The sequence below is a fragment of the Dama dama genome, chromosome 30 (assembly GCF_033118175.1).
Source record: "Dama dama isolate Ldn47 chromosome 30, ASM3311817v1, whole genome shotgun sequence".
Lineage (NCBI taxonomy): Eukaryota > Metazoa > Chordata > Mammalia > Artiodactyla > Cervidae > Dama > Dama dama.
In genome coordinates this window covers 68,376,752-68,402,320 of record NC_083710.1, presented here as the reverse complement: position 1 = coordinate 68,402,320, position 25,569 = coordinate 68,376,752, and the positions used below count along the sequence as shown (strand labels likewise).

The following is a 25,569-nucleotide window of genomic DNA, read 5'->3' as shown; positions in this document are numbered from 1 at the left end:
GTGTCTGACTCTTTGCCACCCCATGGACTGTAGCCCACCAGGCTCCTCCGTCCATGGGATTATCCAGGCAAGAGTACTGGAGGGGGTTGCCATTCCCTTCTCCAGGGGATCTTCCTGAACCCAGGGACTGAATCCCGGTCTCTTGCATTGCAGGCAGACGCTTTACCCTCTGAGCCACCAGGGAAGCCCCAAAAACACATTGTAAATTGTATCTAATTGATATCACAATTCTAAGTAAATACTAAACTTTTATTCAAACTTGCTACATGATCAGTTTTCTTAATTTCATAGTGAACCCAATATCCTGTTTTAAGGAATGATTGATACGACAGCATGAACTAGATTTCCAGGCAATTTCTGATTCAGATTTTTCTTTCAATCAGATTTTGTATACAATTTCTGATATGCCCGAGATGAAGTTGATTCATAAATACCACAGAAGTATGAGCTACTTAAGTGGATATGTCTCCCTTCTGCTTTTTTCTGAACTATTTTCACTATAGTTTCATATTAAACATGGAAGGAATGAAATTTAATTCATGATATATTTATTGAGTATCCTCTGGGCCCAGGTATTATGGATGAAGAGATGAAAATATATATTCACAGTATATTTGCTGCCTAGAAGTTGTCAGTTATCTAGTTGGATAGGGAGATACTCTGTGATATAGATACAATGATGAATTCTTCTGTAACATGAAGCATGCTATGAATTTGCAAGTAGAGAAGGAAGTAACTTGGGAAACACAAAAGACCCTGAATAACAAAAGCAAACCTGAGGAATAAAAATGGAGCTGGAGCAACTAGGTTCCCTGACTTCAGACTATACCACAAAGCTAAAGTAATGAAAACTATATAGTACTGGCACAAAAACAGAAATATAGATCAATGGAACAAGATAGGAAGTTGAGAAATAAGCATATGTACCTATGGTCAATTAACCTATGACAGAGGAAGCAAGGCTACACAATATTGGTAAGACAGTCTCTTCAACAAATGGTGCAGGGAAAGCTGGACAGCTCTATGTAAAAAAGTGAAATTAGGTTGTTCCTTAACACCATACACAAAAATAAACTCAAAATAAAGATATCAATGAAAGACCAGATACTGTAAAAGTCTTAGAGGAAAATACAGGTAGAACATTCTTTTAAATAAATCCCTGCAGACTTTTTTGTTTTGACCCACCTCCTAGAGTAATGAAAATAAAAACAAAAATAAATGGGACCTAATTAAACTTAAAAGTTTCTGCACAGCAAAGTAAACCATAAATAAAATGAAAAGACAACCCACAGAATGGGAGAAAATATTTGCAAACAAAGTGACTGAAAAGATATACAAACACCTCATGCAGCTCAATATTGATAAAACAAATAACTCAATCAAAAATGGGCAGAAGACCTAAATAGATATTTCTCCAAAGAAGACATACAGATGGCCAAGAAGAACATGGAAAGATACTCAACATCACTAATTATTGAGAAATACAAATCAAAATTCAATGAGGTATCATCTCACACTGGTCAGAATGGCCATCATCAACAAGTCTACAAACAATAAATGCTGGAGAGGGTGTAGAGAAAAGAGAAACCTCCTACCCTGTTAGTGGGAATGTAAATTGGTAAAACAACTATGGAGAACTGTACAGAGATTCTTTCAAAACCTAAAAACAGAGCTATCATATGATCCAGCAATCCCACTCCTGGGCATGTATCCAGAGAAAAGCATAATCCAAAAAGATACACGCATCCCAGTATCCACTGCAGCATTATTTACAATAACCAAGACATGGAAGCAAGCTTAATGTCCATTAACAGGAATGGATAAAGAAGCTGTTATATGTATATATTGATGCAATGGAATATTACTCAGTCATTAAAAAGCGTGAAATAATACCATTTACAGCAACATGGGTGGACCTAGGATTACCGTACTTAGTGAAGTAAATCAGAGAGACAAATATCATATGATATCGCTTGTATGTGTAATACAAAAGATGATGCAAATGAACCTACTTATAAAAGAGAAGCAGACTCAGCCTTCAAAAACAAATTTACAGTTACCAAAAGGAAATTGTGGGGGGAGGGATAAATTAAGAATTTGGGATTAATATATATATACACTACTATATTTAAAACAGATAACCAACAAGCACCTACAGTATAGCACAGGGAACTATACTCAATAAATCTGTAATAACTTAGATGGGAAAAGAATCTGAAAAAGAATGGGTGTATCTATAACTATATTCCTTACTATACACCTAAAACTAATACAGCATTATAAATCAATTATAATTCAAAATAAAATAAAAATTAAATTAAAAAAAAATGACTAACAATCTTTGCAGAGGTGGCCTTTGAATAGTTACTTAAAATGTTAGGCCCAGTTCAAAATCTAGTTGTTTAGCAAAGCACTACTGAGAAAATATGGCCTATATAATTATGAATTTAGTCATTTAAAGTTTTTTCACTTATTAATTCAATCCATTAATCACTAAATATATATTTAGTGAGCATATGTATGTATTAGGAATTTCTTTTACAGGCTTTAGTTGTAAAGCTGAACGGGACAGATAAGAACTCTGCTCCCATGCATATTACATTCTCACGGTGGGGGAAGAGCAGGCAAGAATAGATAGGAAACATGTGTATGTGTGTATGTATTATTTATATATATATATATATATATGTACTATATATATACATACACACACACACACACACACACACACACACACATATATATATATAATCACGATGGTGTGATCACCCACCTAGAGCCAGACATTCTGGTATGTGAAGTCAAGTGGGCCTTAGGAAGCATCACTATGAACAAAGCTAGTGGACGTGATGGAATTCCAGTTGAGCTATTTCAAATTGTAAAAGATGATGCTGTGAAAGTGCTGTACTCAATATGTCAGAAAATTTGGAAAACTCAGCAGTGGCCACAGGACTGGAAAAGGTCAGTTTTCATTCCAATCCCTAAGAAAGGCAATGCCAGAGAATGCTCAAACTACCACACAATTGCACTCATCTCACACGCTAGCAAAGTAATGCTCAAAATTCTCCAAGCCAGGTTTCAGCTATACATGAACCATGAACTTCCAGATGTTCAAGCTGGTTTTAGAAAAGGCAGAGTAACCAGAGATCAAATTGCCAGCATCCACTGGATCATCGAAAAAGCAAGAGAGTTCCAGAAAAACATCTATTTCTGCTTTATTGACTATGCCAAAGCCTTTGACTGTGTGGATCACAATAAATTGTGGAAAATTCTTCAAGAGATGGGAATACCAGACACCTGATCTTCCTCTTGAGAAACCTGTATGCAGGTCAGGAAGCAACAGTTAGAACTGGACATGGAACAACAGACTGGTTCCAAATAGGAAAAGGAGTATGTCAAGGCTGTATATTGTCACCCTGCTTATTTAACTCACATGCAAAGTACATCATGAGGAACGCTGGACTGGATGAAGCACAAGCTGGAATTGAGATTGCTGGGAGAAATATCAATAACCTCAGATATGCAGATGACACCACCCTTATGGCAGAAGGTGAAGAAGAACTAAAGAGCCTCTTGATGAAAGTGAAAGAGGAGATGAAAAGGTTGGCTTAAAGCTCAACATTCAGAAAAAGATCATGGTATCTGGTCCCGTCACTTCATGGCAAATAGATGGAGAAACAGTGGAAACAGTGGCAGACTTTATTTTTTGGGGCTCCAAAAATCACTGCAGATAGTGACTGCAGCCATGAAATAAAAAGACACTTCCTCCTTGGAAGGAAAGTTATGTCCAATCTAGACAGCATATTAAAAAGCAGTGACATTACTTTTGCCAACAAAGGTCTGCCTAGTCAAGGCTATGGTTTTTCCAGTAGTCATGTATGGATGTGAGATTTGGACTATAAAAAAGCTGAGCACTGAAGAATTGATGCTGTTGAACTCTGGTTTGGAGAAGATTCTTGAGAGTCCCTTGGACTGCAAGGAGATCTAACCAGTCCATCCTAAAGGAAATCAGTTCTGAATGTTTATCGGAAAGACTGATGTTGAAGCTCAAGCTCCAATACTTTGGCCACCTGATGTGAAGAGCTGACTCATTTGAAAAGACCCTGATTCTGGGAAAGATTGAGGGCAGGAGGAGAAGGGGACAACAGAGAATGAGATGTTTGCATGGCATCACCGACTCAATGGACATGAGTTTGAGTAAAATCCGGGAGTTAGTGATGGACAGCGAGGCCTGGCATGCTGCAGTCCTTGGGGTCTCAGAGAGTCGGACATGACTGAGTGAATGAACTGAACTGTACTGATATTTTAAAAAGATAAAGTTACTGGAAGATCTAAACAGTATTGCTCAGATGGTAAAGAATCTGCCTGCAATGCAGAAGACCCAGCATAATCCCTGGGTTAGAAATATCCCCTGGGAAGGAAATGGCAACCCACTCCAGTATTCTTGCCTGGAGGATTCCATGGACACAGGAGCCTGGCAGGCTACAATCTATGGGGCACAAAGACTTACATGTGACTGAGTGACTAACACACACATATACAAACACACATCAGCAAAACAAGAGCTGCTTTCCTCGAACAGCTCAAGAAAAGCTTGAGAGAGTGACACATATGAACATGCACAGTACAAAAAAAGAGCTAGTTAGTCATAAAGTGTTGAGGGAAAAGTGTTCAGAGCAAAGGGAATATCAAATACAATAGCCCACAAGTGTACTTATACTGCAAGGACCCAATGAAGAAGGTGGGTGATGGGTAACTGGCCTTGGGGTATTAAGAGCTAGGGTAGGGTAGAAGTCTAAACAACAAGGGATTTCAATTTCATTCTACTTTCAGTGTGATCAGGTATGGTAAGCACTACCTAATTTACATTTTACAAAGGTAACTGGCTGCTCTGAGGAGAATGCATGTAGGCGAGGAAATAGGAAGGTGAGCAGGACATCTAGTTTGAGGACAATTAGTGCAATTTTAAAAACATGATGGTAGTTTTCTTGAGTGGCAGCAGTAGAAATAAACAGAAGTGTGAGAACTGAAAATACAGTTTGTTGGCTGATATGAATGACTGTCCTTTGAGAGAGTGGATGGGGGGTAAAAAGACGACTCAATACATTTAGGTTTTGTTTGTTTCTTTGTTTGAATAACTGGGTAAAAGGTGCTGTCGTTCTCTGAGGTAAGGAAGCCTGAATGGTCATTTCCTTGTGCTCGTGTCTATTTCATACTTAATATTATAGGATTTATCACACAATTGTGTACAGTGGAGCCTGTATCACATCACAGCATTCTTTACACCATGGCTAACACTCAACGGGGCAGAAGCTGCTGACCGAGGTGCTTTACTTATGTGTTCTGATTTCATTTTTCACAGTAACTCCATGGTGATGGCACTGTTATAATAACTATGATATAGATAAGAATGCTGACATATAAAGACCCATGATTTGCTTGTGCTGATTCAAGGAATGAATGTCAAGAATTCGGTCTTAACCGACGCCTGGATCTAGTTCCAGACATGGACTTGACTTTCTTTAGAAAAATGTGATGTGGGTAACAGTCCTCTTTCAATCTTCTCTCTGGAGGGATTGACTCTTTGTAGTAATTTTGTAGTTTAAAAGTATTTCATAATATTTTCTCATTCAATACAGTTCTCACATGATCTGTAAGGTATTGAAATTTAAAAAGGAAATGTATAGCGACAAATGTAATTTATCAAGATCATACTCTAAGAAGAATCAATGTTTAAACAAAGTCCACTGGATGGAATAATCTATGCTCAATCCTCAGCATGGCCTGTTGGGTTAAAAGATTGGCCAGATTCTGACTTCAATGGGAAAATCTCTGTCCGGAAGGAAAATGTAGTCAACTGTGCATTATTTGGCTGAAGAAATGGAGATGACATGGTGCTGAAAGCAAATAATTCTATAAAATAAACAGATATTTAATTTAACAGGATGACTATATTCTAAAATATCTTTGTACTATTTAAACAATAGGAAAATAAAAGTTCTTTGAGACTTTGTAAAGACTACAGATGTTACATTGTATGTATTTTGATTTTTAAGCAAATATTTTTCTATGCATCTGTCAACAATAGGTAGTTAAAAGAGAATTTGATAAAAGCATTGATTTGTTGATTCTAAAGCACAGAAACTTTGAAAGCTAAAACATTGTCATTGCCTGTATTTGTCCCTTCTGTATTCAAATATAATATAAATTATTGATAACAAAAAAGGGTATCTTTTAAAGAATGTTGCCAGGGTGATAGTTTCTGTAAATGTTTGTATGCATTTACAAGTGTATGTATGTAGAATAGAGAAGAATAACCAAGTTAATGTTTTTAGGAAGATTCCAAAATATTTGCATTTGATTTGACACATCATGGATAGTTTTCTGTGGAGGAGTCTAGCGAGAAAGACACATAAACTAAAGCTCTAAACCTGCTGCTTCAGCAATTTGTTTTCCACTGAAAACAACAAAGGAAAAGAAAACATTAAGTACACCAAATATGTTAACTGGAAAATAATGCTGTATTTTGTCAGCATCAATACAGTAGCATTCATAAAGCTGTTGGGGAGAACAGGAGAATGACTTCATAACATGTAGAAGGAAGTGATACAGACAAATTTTAGAATTCTACAAATAAAGATTGTTTGTCTCATTTAATTTGGAATTATTTTTAATATCACAAATTATTTTTTAGCAAAAATAATTTTTAAAACATTGTATTTTCTATTCATTTATATAACAAACAGTATTCTCACAGTATCTCCTAATGATTATGTCTCACCCTGGTTATACCTGATTTAGATCAACACTAACAGTATCTGTGTTATTGGAGATCTCAGAAAGGGGTGATAGGCAGAAGGGCTCCATTGGATTAGTCAGGGCTAAACTGGGAATGAGGAAGGGAGTCCCTGAGTCTCAAGATCTGAGAAATTTAGGGTTGGAAGCTACCATGGAGATCTTGCCCAAATCCATCCTTTCGACATGAAGAGACTGAGGGTCAGAGGGCGAGCAATCTGCCCAAGAGACGCCATGTTTGCGTTAGAGCTGTATATGGTGACCACAGACCAGCATCGTACAGAAAACTGAATAGAGACTTAGATGAAATGTGGAGATAAAACTAATGACTTCAGCCCATTTTCCCAGCTGCCTCAGCCATCCTCTGACAGTTAAAGAGCAACTCAGACACTTCACACTTTCAAATTTTAGTAAATACCTAACATTTATAGAAAGGGGTTTCCCCGATGGCTCATCAGGTAAAGAATCTGCCTGCCAATGCAGGAGACACAGGTTTGATCCCTCGGTTGGGAATAGACCCTGGAGGAGGAAATGGCAACCCACTCTCGTATTCTTGCCTGGAAAATTCCATGGACAGAGGAGCCTGGTGGGCTACAGTCCCTGGGGTCACAAAGAGTGGGACACAACTGAGCACATGGCAAACACACATAACTTTTATGGAAGCAGTTTTCCAGTGTAGAAAATTATTTCCCAAATTCTCACACCAAACTTAAATAAATGAATGGATGACCTATTTTAAAAAGAGATAATGGCTCATGATAGCTCAACTGGGACTTCCCTGGTGGCTCAGATGGTAAAGAATCCAGCTAGTTTCCATCCCTGGGTTGGGAAGACCCCCTGGAGCAGGGCATGGCAACCCACTCCAGTATTCTTGCTTGGAAAATCGCCATGGACAGAGGAGCCTGCAAGCTACAATCCACGGGGTTGCAAAGTGTCGGACACGACTGAGCAACACACCATAGCAAAGCAGTAGCTTAACTAAATGCCCTGTTGTAATAATTTTGCTGTTAAGAAAAAAAAGTTGTCCATAATGATTTAGAAAAGGAATAAGGGGAAAACACATGTTTTGTTGTTAAAAGACAAACCAAGACAAAGTCATCTACTTTAGTACCACATGGAGAGTACCTTATGTGCTGAAAGGATTCAATCCCCAGAGAAATATGAACTTCCATTGTAATTAGTGAAATAATCATTATATTCGAAATTCTGAAGGTTGCAGATTTCAGTCACACTCTCTTTTCATTATGTAAATATTGCTTGCATTTAATTTCATACAAATTGTTTTAATCAACTTAACTGAACAAGAGGAAGGTTACAGCTCAGAGGGTATCTAACCCAAGCAATTTACCAAGGATAACATTCACCAATCATGGGTGAATGATCGTAACAAGAGTAGCTTTCTAGCCTATTGGTACCAATGAATAAAGAACAAAATATTCGAAAACAAAAGTGATACACTTACTATAGAAAACTTCAATCCCCTCAAATGTAAGCAAGAAGAAAAGATCAAATTCTACTCTAAAAAGGGAAATGCTTTGCATATCAAATTTTGAAGACAAGCACAGTACTGTTTCAATCCTCTACATTTTCACTGTGGTATCAATTAACTCAACAATAACTTTAGGTATCTATTCTTTTTTTAAAAAATGTAAGTCAATAAATTTATTGTCCATAAAAATCTCTACTATATTATATATTAAAAAAAAGAACATGTATAAAAGGTAAAGCTAAATTTTAGACCACAATAATAAGATAGGATGCAAGCATTATGTGCGTGTGTGTGTGCTAACTCGTTTCAGTCGTGTCTGACTCTTTCCGACCCTATGGACTGTAGCCTGCCAGGTTCCTCTGTCCATGGAATTTCCCAGGCAAGAATATTGAAGTGGGTTGCCATGCCTTCCTCCACGGGATCTTCCTGACTCAGGGACTGAACCCATGTTACTTATATCTCCTGAACTGGCAGGTGGGTTCTTTACCAGGAACACCACGTGGGAAGCCCCACAAGCATTATACTCAATGTAAAAAGTGGTAGTTCCATATTATGTTCAAAAGAAGTATAAAAATACATAACAAGATTATTAATGAATGTTTATAGTGAAGTGCAGATTTTTTTTAAGTGAGGCTTCCCTGGTGGCTCAGATGGTAAAGAATCTGCCTGCAGTGCAGGAGACCCAGGTTCGATCCCGGGCCAGGAAGATCCACTAGATAAGGGAATGAAAACCCACTCCAGTGTTGCTGCCTGGAGAATTCCACATACAGAGGAGTCTGACAGGCTACAGTTTATGGATGTCAAAGAGTCAGACACGACTGAGCAATGATCATTTTCACATAGTTACTTTACTGTATGTATCTCACATAGTTGGTTTATAGTATATATCTCTTCTTGATGCTATTAGTAGTTTCCACTGTAGTTTTTCAATTACTTCTACTTCCCTTAAGTGATAAGTTAAATGATGGCACCATTATTATTCATGATAAACTTGTACTCATTAACTGCTTGAAAGCAAGATTATCAAATGAAGAATCCTTCAATTGTTCCCCTGTGTTGGTACAGTTCAGTTCAGTCACTTAGTCATGTCCGACTCTTTGAGACCCCATGGACTGTACCATGCCAGGCCTCCCTGTCAATCACCAACTCTTAGAGCTTACTCAGACTCATGTCCATTGAGTCAGTGATGCCATCCAACCGTCTCATCCTCTGTCATCCCCTTCTCCTCCTGCCTTCAATCTTTCCCAGCATCAGGGTCTTTTCTAATGAGTCAGTTCTTTGCATCAGGTGGCCAAAGTATTGGAGTTTCAGCTTCAGCATCAGTCCTTCCAAAGAATATTCAGGAGTGATTTCCTTGAGGATTGACTGGTTTGATCTCCTTGCAGTCCAAGGACTCTCAAGGGTTCTCTCCAACACCACAGTGCAAAAGCATCAATTCTTTGGTGCTCAGCTTTCTTTATAGACCAACTGTCACATCCATACATGACTACTGGAAAAACCATAGCTTTGATTAGATGGACCTTTGTTTGCAAAATAATGTCTCTGCTTTTTAATATGCTGTTTAGATTGGTCATAGCTTTTCTTCCAAAGAGCAAGCATCTGTTAATTTCATGTATTGGTATAGAAGAAAGAAATTGGGTGCTGAAAAACCTCAGGAAAAATGAGTAAAATCAGTTCCCAGATAGGATTTTGGAGAGGGACATAAGAATGTGGAAGCAAAATTGGAGTGGGAAGAATTAACTCTCAGGATGAGAGAAAACTAGAAATCAGATAGTCATGTCAGGGAACATTTAAGTGAGGTAGACAGCATTCGAGGTGCAAACAGTGGGTTTTCAGGACATTGAACACCATAATAGTAGATTCACCCTGTGAGTTCATGTGGAAAATCACCATTCTTCAGTAAATTACACAGCAGCCTTTGTAAGGAGGAGTTAGGGGCTGACAGATTCAATCCATCCATTTTTTTAAGATATAAATGATCTCTCAGAAGTTTTCTAGAGCTGATATTATTACTTTAAATCTCAAAATTCCCAAATCTCCTGTTTGCTTTGTTTTCTCTAAGTTATACACAGATATGTATCATAAAACATTCAAACTTACAGTAAGATCAAAGATACTAAGAAGATGCAACTATATGCATTAATATACAGTATTTGTTTTTTTCTTTCTGACTTACTTCACCCTGTATAATAGGCTCTAGGTTCAGCCACTTCATTAGAACTGATTAAAATGCATTCCTTTTTATGGCTGAGTAGTATTCCATTGTATATATGTACCACAGCTTCTTTATCCATTCATCTGTTGATAGATATCTAGGTTGCTTCCATGTCCTAGATACTGTAAATATGTACCACAATGACCATTGGGGTGTATGTATCTTTTTCAGTTTTGTTTTCCTCAAGGTATATGCCTAGAAGTGGTATTGCTGGTACTGATGAATCAATTTGCACAGCAGTAATGGAGATGTAGACATAGAGAACATACTTATGGTCAGTGGCTGGCAGGGGTGGGGGAGGAAGGTAGGAGACGTGAGATGAATGCAGAGAGTAGCATGGAAGCATATACTACCATATGTAAAATAGATAGCCAATGGAAATTTGCTGTGACTCAGGGAATTCAAACTGGGGCTCTGTAACAACGTAGAGGAGTAGGAAAGGGTGGAAGGTGGCAGGGAGGTTCAAGAAGGAGGGGACATATGTTCACCTATGGCTAACTCATGTTGATGTATGGCAGAAATCAAATCAATATCGTAAAGCAATTACCCTTCAATTAAAAATAAATTTAAAAATAAATAAAGGATGCAACTAGAGATCATCACACTGAGTTGATTAAGTCAGAAACAGGAAGACAAATATCATATCACTTATATATGGAATCTAAAATGATACACATGAACTTATCTATGAAGCAGAAATAGAATCACAGACATAGACAACACTGGTGGTTGCTAAGGGGGAAGGCATTGGGGAATGGATGGAATGGGGCACCTGGGTCAGCAGATGCAAGCTTTAATTTAGAGAATGGAGAAACAATAAAGTCCTACTGTATATCACAGAGAATTGTATTCAGTGTTCTATGAAAAACCATGATGGAAAAGAAAAAAGAATATATATATAAACTGAATCACTTTCTTGTACAGCAGTAATTAATCCAACACTATAAATAAACTATGCCTCAATAAAAATATTTTTAATGTCAAACCTTCCCGAAGCTCAGATTATCATCACAATAGTGATGCGGACAAGGGATAATATGAGGGAAAGTTGAGAGGTAAATTTCCTCCAAATATAAAACATTTACATAGTAAGATGGACAACAGTATCAATAACTGTTAGGAGGCAGATTATCCTCAGAAATTTCCCTTTTCATGAATTTGTTTTCATAAAATTTGAGAGCTCTGATGGAATTTTCCCCTTCAGAAACAGGCGATGAGTAAAGTCAAGATTTTGGAAAATCACTGAATTAATGAAGAGAAAGATAAATATTAAAATATAAAATATTTCCAGTGTCTAATTGTAAATATTGTATAATGCATATTTTAAAATTAAATCTGGCTCTTAAAAATACATAGATGACTTTGGTTAATAAGAATCTAACTTTTAAAATGAGGGAGAAAATAATAACTGAGAAGAAAACTAATCAACAAATCTAGAAAGAAATGACAAAATTAAACCAACAAGTACAAATAAACATTTGATTAAGATTTTGTGACTGCATTAATTTTAAACAACATCCAAGTAATGAAAGTATCTAAATATTATAGTTTTTTTTAAAGTTTATTGTCTAAAAGAGGAAAATGATGACATAAACTCAATAGTAAGTTTGAAAGTGTGAAAATTATATAATGAACTTATGGAGACTGTTTTTGGGATTTATTGGACTATGGTATATGAATGTGGGCTGTAAAATTTCTGGTTTTTGAAAATTCTTAAAGCTTTATTTGGAACCAAGAAGGAAATATTTTTTTGAAAGTAAATTGAACAGGAATGCTTTTTCTTTGTTTCTAGGTGTGCATATCATTAGTCTTTTGATCCTTAATAGTCATAGTCAATGCTACATATTTGTATTAAATATTTAAAATTAGAATGTATACTCACACCAAAAATGAGACTTGGTCCCCTCTACACATTCATGTCAAGAACAGATTTTTGTGGTGTTTTTATCATGACCCTATGCCCCACCAAACACTCTCACAGAATTACCTCATCCCTATATCTTTTGTTTTATTTTTGAGTTGTCCATTACAGGACAGCTCTTCAAGTTCAAAGAACCTGTCTTCATATGGAAGCTATAATTCCAAGTCACACTATCAACATTGATATAAATCATTTTTTGTCTAGTACTTTTTTACAACACATTTTCTTTACCCATCTTAAGATCTTTTATTTAGTTTTTCCAATTTTCTTGAGATTAAAATATTCCTCCTGGGATTTTTTCTGATAAGGTTTTATTTTCTTTATAAGTACTTTGGTCTAGTTGTCTGGAAATTTGTAAGATTTATGTCTAATTTAACCTATTTTTAATGCTTTATCAAAGTGATTTTTCCATTAATCTCTCTAAAATTTCAATGGTATCATTGAGTCTGAATATTCACCATCTTTAAAAGAACATCTGTTCTTTGATTCTTAATCCCCTCATCTATTATTTCTTTTTGAAACTGCCTATAATTTGCACAGTATTTGCATATCATTTATATATTCATCAACATTTCTTGTTTCTTTTTCTCATTATTTCATGTTTTACATATTTTTCTCTATTTTAAACTTAATTCTTCATCATGAACATCTTATTTTTTAGGACTACTAAATTTTTACATTTTAGAAATTCTAATCTAGCATTTCAAAAATTTTGAGTTCTAATTGTGTTAGACTTATCCTTGGTTTTTAATGTTTTCTTCTTCCTCTTCCATGATTTCTACTCAATAGGAGCAATCTGTTCTAATTATTCTCTTTGGTTTCTCCCTCAGCTTGCTGAGTTCTCTCTCTCTCTCTCATTTCCCTTTGACTAGTTGTGGAGGTAGATTACCAGCTACCATGTTGGCCAGGTGGTTGCAATTTCTCCTGTAGTCATTAGTAGAAGGCTGAAGAATATATGCTGGTCCTTGTTCCCGTGAGCCTACATAAAATATGTCAATGATCTGAGACCAGATCTGTCCAAAGGTAGAGGAGAGAGAGGTGGTACCTACAATAATACCACAAACGGGGAACAGTTCTCACCATGAAATTTCAAGGCTGTGTTTCATTTCAAATTTCAATTGACAAAGCAGATACCAAAAGCAGCCCATGGGGATCCTCAAGAAGAGAAGGGCACGTCTAGTGAGGGAAATAGAAAAACAAAAGGCATCTAGCCTGTGCAGGAAATGTTTTGCAGGTATACTGTGTGTGAAGTGGGTGGAGAGAGTTGAAGAGGCAAAGCACCAAACCTGGATGAACACTGAAACCTGGGGTAGTGTTACAGAAACAGATTTTATGAGAGGGTGAGTGAAAAGACTGTTTACACCAGTACTGCTTTTAACCAAACATGGGAACTGATTTAAGTCCTGAAACTTTGTATCTCCAGTTCTTAATTTTAACCATTATAAAATCAAGGAATTGAATTTGGTAATCTCTGTTTTTTTCAATTAAAAATCCATGTACAAAGATCACTAAGTATGAATTAAAATGGTTCAAGATTTAAATATATGCAAAAGTGTCAAAGATGGTATTTAGAAGGTAGAACCATATAATTATGCAACATGGCTATTTCAGCCTATTCTGGGAAAACGTTAAGATAGCAATTGAATTTTTATAATAATAATAGGAAATGTTTTATTCCATAAGTTATGATTTTTACCTCTCCTTTTCCTGGAAAGGGAAGCTATTTTAATATAGTCAGTTGTGAAATTTTCTCTAATTTTTCATGCTAAATGGAATTTGAGTTTTAAGCCCACTAAATCTGTGTATTTTGCTTAAATACATTATTCAGAAATAAAATTGGAAGTAATCTATTGACTGACTCAAAGGAAATCAACAAAAATTCATATTCAATTTCTATGTCTATTTCTGTACATAAGGTCAGTTAAAGAATCAAGAAAACTCTATAGAAATTTAAAAGACATTAATAAGAATTTAGGATATAAGTAAATTAAAATCATCTCTGATTGACACATTTAATCAAGATAGACATATCTATCGATTTTTCCCAGAGCCACCTGCAAGAGAAAGTAACTATCTTTGGCTTCAACATAAGAAAGATATTAGTTTATTTATACAAACGAATTTTACAGCAAATGGAGCATTGAGAGATGAGCTATGTATAAGGTAAGCAGTCCTAAAAGGTAACATACTAGAAATTATCTTCTAATTCTATGCTTTCTTAGAAAATTATAGTCCAAAGTCTTAAATGAGAATATGAAAAAATATCAAGGGTCATCAAATGAGCAAAAAACCCACAAAAGGTAAAAATGTAAAGCACTGAAAAACATATTTACATTTTGAAGTACGAAAATTGATTAAGTCAATGAATTGGAGAAGGGAAAACGTCTGTTAGAGAAGATGGAGATGTAAACATGTGGTGGTTGAGGGAACAGATGATATTATGGTAATGGCAGATAAAGAATGGAGGAGACAGTCCTCAAGGAGGCTGGTGTATAAAGAAGACCATCTCCAGTGAAGTCTTAAAAATGAATGGAGAGTCAGCAGAATCCATTAAGAACGTGTTTCTTTTCACAAAGGAGAGGTGGATCCAGACTTCTGCACAGCAAATGAAGCCTGAAGAAGTGTCTACTGAATTGAGAATCTATAAAGAAAGACAGTGGATAATAAAGAGATGAATTGCTTGGGATTTCTACCCAGATTGAGTGGGGCTACTTGTTACATTATTATGGAGCTTGTGAGGCATAAAAAGAATTCAAAGGTAGACATCCACACACAAATTGGTTGGAAGGGAAGCTCTCAATTTCTGGGAGGTCTGTTAGGAGACAGAGCAAAAAGCATTGTGAACAACGGCAACATCTGGACTGCAAAGAGAAATGGAGGAAATAGAATTGTGTTTACATTAAGTGAGCTCTCTCAGTGCTGAGGCCAACATCTGGCTTTGGTTACAGTTATCTGAACATAGTGAAAATGTTTGAATTAACCAAAAAAAAGATTAGACTAAATTTCATAACAGTGTTTACACAGCAGAATAAATGACAAAACAGATACATGGAAAAAAGTGTCTGTTTATGCACACATTTCAAAGAGCATGGATATAGCACCCCAAGCAACATTATCTTAGTGTGGTTGACATAAAACAGGGTTCCACATAAACTCCTAATGATGGCCATTACAAATTGTGTTAAGCCAAGGTGGTTTAAACACAGATATCCCATGTCTTTTGTTTATTACTATGATAAAAAGAGTTTGAGTGCCTTTCTGCTACAATTAAGGGAAAACATGGTGTAGGAAGTATACTTATACTTTATTTTCCCACTATCAATAACATTTCAGGTGACATGTTTATTCCTAGGAATTACAGCTCTCAATAAGTTTCCCCCCCTCTAATTTCTTTCCATAAATGAATGTATTTGGGGGCTTTAATTTGTTAGCAAATTCAGAACAGAGTATTTATCTTTACAGAAGCAATCTCAATTTTCTGTGGCCATATTGATGGGGTCTTTAACATCTCATGGACCACTAATAAAAGTCATTGTTTATTGCTTGACCTTATTTTGGAATCTGGTGTGCTCTCATCACTGCAACACCTGATTTTAACAAGGAAACAAAAGCAAGTAACATATGCTGGGGCACAAGCTGTGATCCTATATCTAGAGAGAAAGTGAATTTAAATACAAGAATAAACAGTTAAATTTGGAAGGCTTTGTCATTTTTTAAGAAATAGTTCAGAAGTCCTGGTTCTGAAAAGAAGCAATTAGGTTGAAAAGGTGTCGAGAACAAATATAAACATTATCTTTCAATGACTTGTGCTGTGCTGTGCTTAGTCACTCAGTCGTGTCCAATTCTTTGCGACCTCATAGACTAGCCCGCCAGACTCCTCTGTCCATGGGGATTCTCCAGGCAGGAATACTGGAGTGGGTTGCCATGGCCTCCTCCAGAGGATCTTCCTAACCCAGGGATCAAACCCAGGTCTCCCACATTGCAGGCAGATTATCATCTGAGCCATTAGGGAAGCCCAAGAATATTGGAGTGGGTTGCTATCCCTTCTCCAGGGAATCTTCCCAACCCAAGAATTGAACCAGGGTCTCCTGCACTGCAGGCAGATTCTTTACCAGCTGAACTATCAGGGGAGCCCTTCAATGGCTTAAGTAGATTTAACCTCACTGGGAAATAATCTCCAAAGATAAATTGATAGATTAATATATTGACAGAATCAATTCCTAGAATAGACTCCCTTATACACGCAAATCGATCCTAGGTTCCAAATTGCCAAACTAATGTCACTTATTTTAAAGAAGGGTTTTTAGTTTGAATTCATAGACTCTGCTTAGCCCCAATCAACTCTGAAACTGAATTGAGAGTTTCTAAGCATTTCAATTTAAGAGAAGCATAGAACAAATATGTACTTGGAAAGTTTATGTCATTAGGCAGTATAATAGTAAGTTTAAAGAGAGATTATAATTTAGGAAATAAATAAGCAGTGTGTGTCTCAGTAGCTCAGTCATGTCCGACTCTCTGCAACTCTCTGGACTGCAGCCAGGCTCCTCTGTCCATGGAATTCTCCAGTCAAGAATACTGGAGTCGGCTGCCATTTACTTCTCCAAAATAAGCAGTAACATAGCTGTTATAGTAGTCGGGCAAAAAAAAAAAGAAAGCTGGACTCTTATTGCAAACTGGTATCTTCTAAAGTTCAGTATCTAAATACTAACTTCAGAAAGGTGATAAAACTGTAGATGCCATGGTTGAATTTATTAGAGGCATTTGTAAAACTTTGCCCAAAGTTTATCTTAAAATCCACTCTACAGTCCTAAATCTGAAGCTTTCGATGTTGCATTTGTGAAGATGTGGTCCAACAGGTGATACAGTTAATCACCTGTAGACCATTAACTACACATTCTAAACATCTATGAAAGTACATTACTGTGACATGATAGAGAAGGCCAATGTCTTATTTTTATTAAGAAATTGGTGGGCCTGACTTCTTTCCTAAGAATTTTCTGCCAAATATTGAAGTACAAATCAGATAGGTTGAGTAAAATATAAAGAGTATAATATTATTTTTGATAAAACACTGTGATTCTGAAGAAACAACATTAACTTATTTCTGACATAGCACAACTTCAGAACTTAAAAAAGCTAATTATTCAATGATAAAAAAGAATGAAATTGGGTCATTTGTAGAGATGTGGATGGACCTAGAGAGTGTCATACAGAATGAAATCAGAAAGAAAAAAAATAGATGTCATATATTAATGCATATGCATGGAAAAAATGGTACAGATGATCTAATTTGCAAAGCAGAAAAGATACAGATGCAGAGATCAAATATATGGATGCCAATGGGGAGGGCAGGGTGGGAGGAATTGGGAGGTTGGGATTGACACATATACACTGTTGATACTTTGTGTAAGGTAGATTACTAATGATAACATCCTGTATAGGACTGGGAACTCTACTTAATGCACTGTGGTCACTTGAATGGGAAGGAAAGTCCAAGGAAGGAATATACATATATGTATGCCTATTCATCTCACTGTATAGTAGAAATGCAACATTGTAAAGCAACTATACTCCAGTAAAAATTAATTAAAAAACTTCTTTGAAAGCAATAATAATTTAACATATTTCTCCATAAAGTGAAATTTAGACTTATGGATTACAATCAATAAGACAAAATAAATCCTATTTGCAGTCTTAAAAAACCACTTATTTTTTCTTAGACTCCAAACCCATTGACAAAACACAAGAAAATTGTTCAATTAAGTCAGTCCTATTACTCAAAATGAGAGTTGGGGGTGTGTGGAAATAGGTTTTTCCAATGTGGTCTGTTATTCTTTAATTATTCCACTATAAGAGTCTCACCATATGGTAGAATATGATTTCAGACAAGATATACACCATTCTGACCTCAGACTGACCTAAAATTTTTTAGCTCTGGAAAATAAAAATGCAGTAAAGGCCTTAAGAAACTAACAAAAAAAAAATAGCACAAAACATGTAAAGACACATTGCCTATTACTTTCTATCCTAGCAACATCCTGACTGAGATGAAAGAAGGGGAAAAATAACAATAGAAAAAAATCTTTTTTATAGGAATATTTATTATGGACTCAAGTTCAAGTGTTCTCCAAAGTTTCCTTCCCTATTTACAACTAGAAAATAGAATTTACTTGCAGGGGGGCTGGGGTCAGTGAGAAGTCCTGCGGTGATTTTTAGTGAATTTATGAATCTGAGAGAATCACATCTGGGTAAAGTGATACATGGTCATTACACCAATATGGCCATAACACTGAAGCACTCTAAATATAAATCGTGATTTTCAGTAGCAAAAAATAATGAGGTACATTTGACTTTTTATCAGGTTTGTCCATGGATCTATGATGAGCTTAAATATTTTCTATTAGAGAAAGAAAATCAGGGATGGCATTTTGTCCAATGAATACTAAGAAGAAAGAGTTATTTGAAGAGTTAAGACACTGTATTTCTAATAAATCAAGATAGATTTATTCCTGTGAATGTAATGCTAAGTTAAAATGAATCTTAACCCTAATTGTTTGAATTATGAAAAATGAATTGTAATCCTTAGTAACAGGCCTGGATGTTTCATACAGCTATCTCTAATCCTCCTAATAGAACTAAAGTTAGATAGTATTATCCCATATTTTTCAAAAGAGAAAATTGAACTTCAGGTATGCTCAAAGTCATTTTGTTAATAAGTAGCAGACCTGGAATTTGTACCAATTTCAAAACCTGTGCTATTTCTATTATGTCTCATATCACTGAAGAACATATTTTTATGGCTTAGCCCGATTATATGGATTCAAAGTGAAAATACAAAACAGGAAATATGAGTCATTTACTGAGCTGCAATTTTTATAATTTCTGCTGGAGAATAACTTTAAAATTGGCAAGTTATCTAAACTTTGTATCTAAGATACAAGACAGTCTTGACTTTAGGCATTCCTAACTAAATTGGCTTTTCTTTGTGTAATTAAATCACACGCCGGAATTCTGGTTTTTATTTCTATCAAAACAAATCAACACTTTTTGTTGTTACAGTAGAGGACTTGCCCATAACCAATTAATCTGTTTTCCTTTTGTTTTATAATTCGAAAGAGAGGTTTGATAGAATGTTTTCCCGCTCATGTTTGGGAACTCTTAACTGGAGCCTATGTATTTCACAAGCCTTCTGAAAATATATGAAATATTTTGTAAAATGTGACTAAGTGCATTTTTCTGGCAATGAGTCCCTTGGATTTCACTGGATTACAAAATAATCCATGACTGTAAAGGAAGATAAAAACTGCAATACTTACTTTCCTAGTAGAGGCTTTTTTTTTTTTTAAATAGTGTCTGCATAAATAAATGAGATGCAAAGTACATTGATGTGTAGTTGTACCCTTTCAAACAAAAGCATTTTCCCTTGAAGCCATACATGAACTTCATACATACTAATAGGTTTTTTTTTCCTTCTTTTTCATCTGTCTAGGTCATTTGAAATAAGCTTACTTATTTAAAAAAAAAAAACTTTGGGGACAAAACTTTAAAAATTATTTGTAACCATGTAGTGTTTTCCCAAAACTGGAAGGAAAGCTGAAATGAAGTCTATTTTATACCAAGATATATAGCCCAAAGTTGTCTTGAATAAAGACTAAAATCAAAAGAAAGATAAATAAATAAAATATGATTAAAAATTAAAGGAAAGAGAGGAGGTTGGCAGTTTAAGGGTTTCTAATCAAAGTTTCAGCTAGGCGCCCATCTGTGTTGTTCAAATAGTCATTTCTCAAATTTACCCTTGAACTGGATAGTTAATGATATTTTTATAATGGCAATGACCCCTAAATAGGACATACGGAGGTTTTCCTTGCCTCATTAAACCTGGAGGAGGTCAATGTTATGAGTCTGTTTGATTTTCTTCCATAAGGTAGTGACTTAGTAGCGTGTGTGAGTAAGGCATTTACTTAATCTATCATGCTAGGATTCTTTTTCCCTAGATAATACTAATCCCAAATTATATATACCCCTTTTATTACAAAAGACTCCAGTCCATCACTTCCACAAGAGTTAGTTCTTTTCTAAGCCTAACTGTTCAAAGGGGATGCAGAATAATATTTTTCTGAGCACTTTAACCAAGTTGGCAGTACATGGAAAGGCACCGACGTGGTTTAAGGGGCTGGGGAGTTTGGTAAATTTTCTGGTCAAGAATTTGAGGTTTTGAAACTATCAATTATTTACTGTCTTGTTTCAGTTAGCCTAACATAACATTCATGCTTTATTTGGACTATAAGTTGATTTTGGGTATGTTTTTTAAAATAGGATTTTTTTGTTTTAACTGTTCTTGATTAATGATGAAATATGTGCTCAGTCGTGTACAACTCTTTGCTGCCCCATGGACTGTAGCCCGCCAGGCTCCTCTGCCCATGGAACTTTCTGGGCAAGAATACTGGAGTGAGATGCGATTTCCTTTTCCAGGGGATCTTCCTGACCCAGGGACTGAACCTGCATCTCTTGGGTCTTCTGCACTGGCAGGCAGATCCTTTACCATTAGCAACACCTGTGTTATTAAGAAATACAAATTCCTCAAGCTTAGAAATAAAGAAGTTACTTCTTCGCTCATTGTCTTACATTCTGCTGCAAAGTCTAACTTCTGCTTATTTGTGGAGTGGTATTATTTTGCAGTTTAAGTGGCCTCCAGCTGTGCAGTTTTTCTGGACATCACATACTTAGGATAAATTATGAAAAGATAAATTTTGCTTGTCTTCTCTGTGCACCAAGAAGAATTTTGGCATTTTACACTCAGTTCTCTGTGCATCTAGTTCTCTGTATAATGGATGGAGTTGTTCTGTTTACAAGGAGGGAAGAAAGATGTTCAGACCATTCCTATCCATTGACCCTTGCTGGATTCTTTCTTTGCCTGTATCCAAGTCCATCTCAACAACAGTCTGGAGACAGAGTATATAAAGCACTTTAAATACCCAGGAAGAGAATCACACACCAAGTGCAGAAAATCAGAACCAGACTCACATTTTTCTACACTTTGCCCTAAGTTTGAGTGTCTCCTTGGGCAACTCATCCTTGATTTTACTGCTTGATAACGGTGGGTAGAGGATAATACTTTGCACAACCTTGCAGTCCTCTGTAAATAGGAACATAACTAAACACATTACCTCTTTCACACTTTAGAAATTTTCCGCACATAATCTTGTCATAATTTTCCCCTATAACCATGGCCACATTCATCAGGCAATAGCAACAAAAACTTACCTATAAAAAAAATCACAATATATTTGATTTCAATATGTATTTGAATTTATGTGCATCATATAATACTAAACATTTCCTTATTTTGTTCATCAGGATTTATTTTTGATGACTGCAAAGAATAACGTTCTGAGGTTAATTATTTTTTCTGTTTATTATTTTAGGATAACTTAGTCACAAATTTTACTCAATCAAATATAGTTCCATAAAAATCAAATATTTTAAAGGCTTCATCTTTAAAGCAGAATCTATTATTGACTTTCTTTTCATAAGATTTCCAAATGCTTCTGTTTTTATGTTTATGAAAGCCTCTTTAAATTAATATTTTTCTCAGTCTAGCTTATTTAATGCACTGATCGCTGCCTATGTGTATGATAAATAAATATAAAGTGAAGGGCAGCCCTCCACTGGCATCTCAGGGCAGTGAAAAGGAGCAGTTTTCCTTTACCCTTGACTTATGTTAAGTATTTAGCTCAGGTTAGAGAAGATAGTTGTCTGATTGTTTGCCCTATTTTTCTTTGCCAGACTAGATAAAGTATGCTTATCTATTAAAAGCACTCCAGAGCAACATTAAGCCAGGACACCTGTGGAGCTTGTCAACTCAGGTTCTCAAACAGGTCACTGGCTGCTGGGGCAGCTTCAAGAACAGAATAACAAGCACTCTTTGGTATGGGAAGCAAGGATCTCACTGCCTTCCTGTGATCTGTGTAGAAGAGAAACTTATCAACAGCTAGAAAGAAAGGAAAAGATCATTTCTCACTGTTTATTAATCAATCAGCCTATAGCTTTATTTTAAAATTCATGTCCTAGAGTCCCATGCTAGTAGCAAAATGTATTATAAATATTTGAACAGGAGCTATATGGTTTATAAGGGCTCCACTTTTCTGAAGCTTGAAGATAATATGTGACTTCAGTTTATAGCAGACAGTACTTTAACTGGTGTTCCAAGCCTTTCCCTTTATTATAATAAAAATCAATGAATTAGGAAAATTTGGGGTATAACTTACTCTTTTGAGTTGTTAGGAGTTAGGAATTGTTAGAATCAATTGAAAGTAGATCATTGGGGATCATAAAATGTTTGAAATGAGATTCTGATAATTTTGGAAAGGTATAAAGTACAATAATTTTATGTTTAGACTCTTCAACTGACAGGCAGAATAAAATAAATTCTAAAGGAATAGAACACACCTAATTGTTCACTGTCCAATTATAGGATCACTATAGGAATTTATGTAGAAATTGTATTATGAGTAATATTGTTTTTTTTTAGAGAACTGGCTTTCGTGTTTTTTTTAGCTTAAAAGTGAATGGTTTTATTATTTTGGTAAATAGCATAGCTTTTTCTTTTACTTGTTTTCTTTTGTTTTCCTCATAGACTAAAAGCCCTCATTTTATATTTGTGCCATTTGTAAGCTAAATGTAGATATTGAGAAGTCAGCTAGGAATCAGATCACTTAAACTTACATTTTATGAAATAATCATTTGGGGGGCTCTATATATCATTTACGTATTTTCAACACATTTTATAGCAATTTGAAAAACATTATTTCAAATGAAAAATCGCAGTCACTACAAAATAGCAATGAATGATTTCCCCAAATTACCCACCTATAACCAATCCTCAATGTTTGTACAAATTGAAGGAAGAAGGAGAAAATGATTTCCAGCCCCAAATTATTTCCCAGAGGTTTTTGCTTCTGGCTTTTTAATACACTTTAAGCTTCTAAAACAAAATAATTTATTATTTGCTCTAACATCTAAATTGATAAGTGTTTAAGGAAACTGATGACTTGGGAAGAAAATAAACATTTGGTGTGTGTTAGGAATAAAATAAGAAAGCTAGAGAATTAAAATGTGGCAAGAGCTTCTCTGTAGAGTGAAAAATCTCTGGATGTATCCTTAACCTGGAAGTAATTTTTGGTGTGTGTTTAGTCACTTCAGTAGTGTCCAACTCTTTGCGACCCTCTGACCCCATGGACTGTAGCCCACCAGGCTCCTCTGTTCATGGGATTCTCCAGGTATGAATACTGGAGTGGGTTGCCATGCCTTCTCCAGGGGATTTTCCAGACCCAGGGATCAAACCCATATCTCCTGCGTCTCCTGCATTGCAAGTGGATTCTTTATCACTGAGCCATCAGGGAAGCCCAATTTTATTTGCATATGTGTGTGAATTAGAATAAAATTATTTAATATCTGAACATGATTGTGGGTCAAATTGATTTTTTAAAAGTATTACCCAAAAGTAAGTTACATATCATATCCATGTTATATACCCAGAAGCAAAGGAATGTGTGTGTATGCTTATATCTACATGTATACTTATACCTATTTTTTGTAAACCAGTGTTCTTTTTAAATTTCTCTTGGATGAATCCTTATGAGTAGCACTCCTGTTACACAATGAGGTGTATACTTAATAGAAAGTTTTTAACTTTCCAAAGTGGCTTCATTACTGTAGATTCTCACCAGCAATATGAGAATTCTAGTTATATCACATCCTCGCCAACTTTTAGTAGTGATCAGTCTTTAATTTCAGCTCTTTTAGTGGGTACATTGTGCTATCTCATTATGATTTTCATTTGCAATTTAACTATTAGTGCTGATAAACCTTTTAAAACATGCTTATTGACCATTTGAATATCTTTTTTGTTATTTCTGTTAAATTTTTGCTCATTTCTTATGTGCATATTATTTTCATTATTTAATTATAGTTCTTTATATAATTTGGATGTCAGTCACAAGGGGTATATTTGGTACAATCTAACGTTTAGGCAAGTGCTGAATTTAATAATTCCCATAAGTTGGATCTCTTGCTTTCCTGCTGGGGCCCCGGATCCTCATCAATAATAGACATTGATTCAATGCCTAGTGCTACCTTACCAAACACGGGTGTTTGCTGAACTTGACCAGCAGGTACAAGGGATGGACTAATATTTTGGAGGAGTAATAATATCCACATTAAAAAAGGTGTGATTTAAGAAGTTATATAGTCTCATGCTTCAGTGCACAGATTTGGAATGGGTCAGAACAGGGCTTGATACTCAGCCCTTCTGTTTATCATGCATACCATATTGTGAGGGTCATATAAGCTCTCCAAACTTCAATGATCTCACCTGGAAGATAGGGGAAACGTATTCTATGCCTCCCTCTGCAGAGTTGTCAGGAGGGGTAAATAAATATAAATGTCTTATCCACAGTCCTTGTATATTAAGTGGTACTAAGGGAAGCTGCTGCTTTTTTATATTTTAGTTTTGTTTATTTCAGTGTACAGAAAACTTGTTTTCAAGCCTAAACTTCAACACCTACCTAATGTGAAATGCTCATCTCTCTGAGCTTTAGTGTTTTCATTCTTCTCTAACTACTTCTCAAAGTTCAATAAGGTAACATACTGGGAGTCTGTAAGCTCTGTATTTTAAAGTAAAAGGTAATAAAGAAAAGGGAACTGTCCTGCATGATTGATGGGAATGTAAAGTGGTAGAGCTACTATACAGAACAGTATGAAGGGCCTTTAAAAACCTAAAAATAGAGCTAACATATGATCCTGCAGTCCCACTCTTGGCATATATCTGGAGAAAACTCTATAATTTGAAAAGACACAAGCACTCCAATGTTCATAGCAGCACTATTTACAATAGTCAAGACATGGAAGTAACCTAAATGTCTATCAGCAGATAAATGGATAAAGAAGATGTGTACACACATCTTTGGACACACACAATATTGAATATTACTCAGCCATAAAAAGAATGAAATAATGCCAATTGCAACAACATGGATGGACCTAGAGATTATCATATAAAGTGAAGTAAGACATATAAAGATATATCATATCAATATCACTTATCCATGGAATCTAAATATATGATAATAACATTTACAAAACTGAAAC

General features: G+C 35.5%; 1 long non-coding RNA gene across 2 annotated transcripts in view; it reads left to right on the top strand.

Annotated features, from left to right (window-relative positions):
- The window catches only part of LOC133049277 (uncharacterized), a 304,295-nt gene that overhangs the window by 190,787 nt on the left and 87,939 nt on the right, over window positions 1-25,569 (top strand). The gene's annotated exons all lie outside the window — the stretch shown is intronic.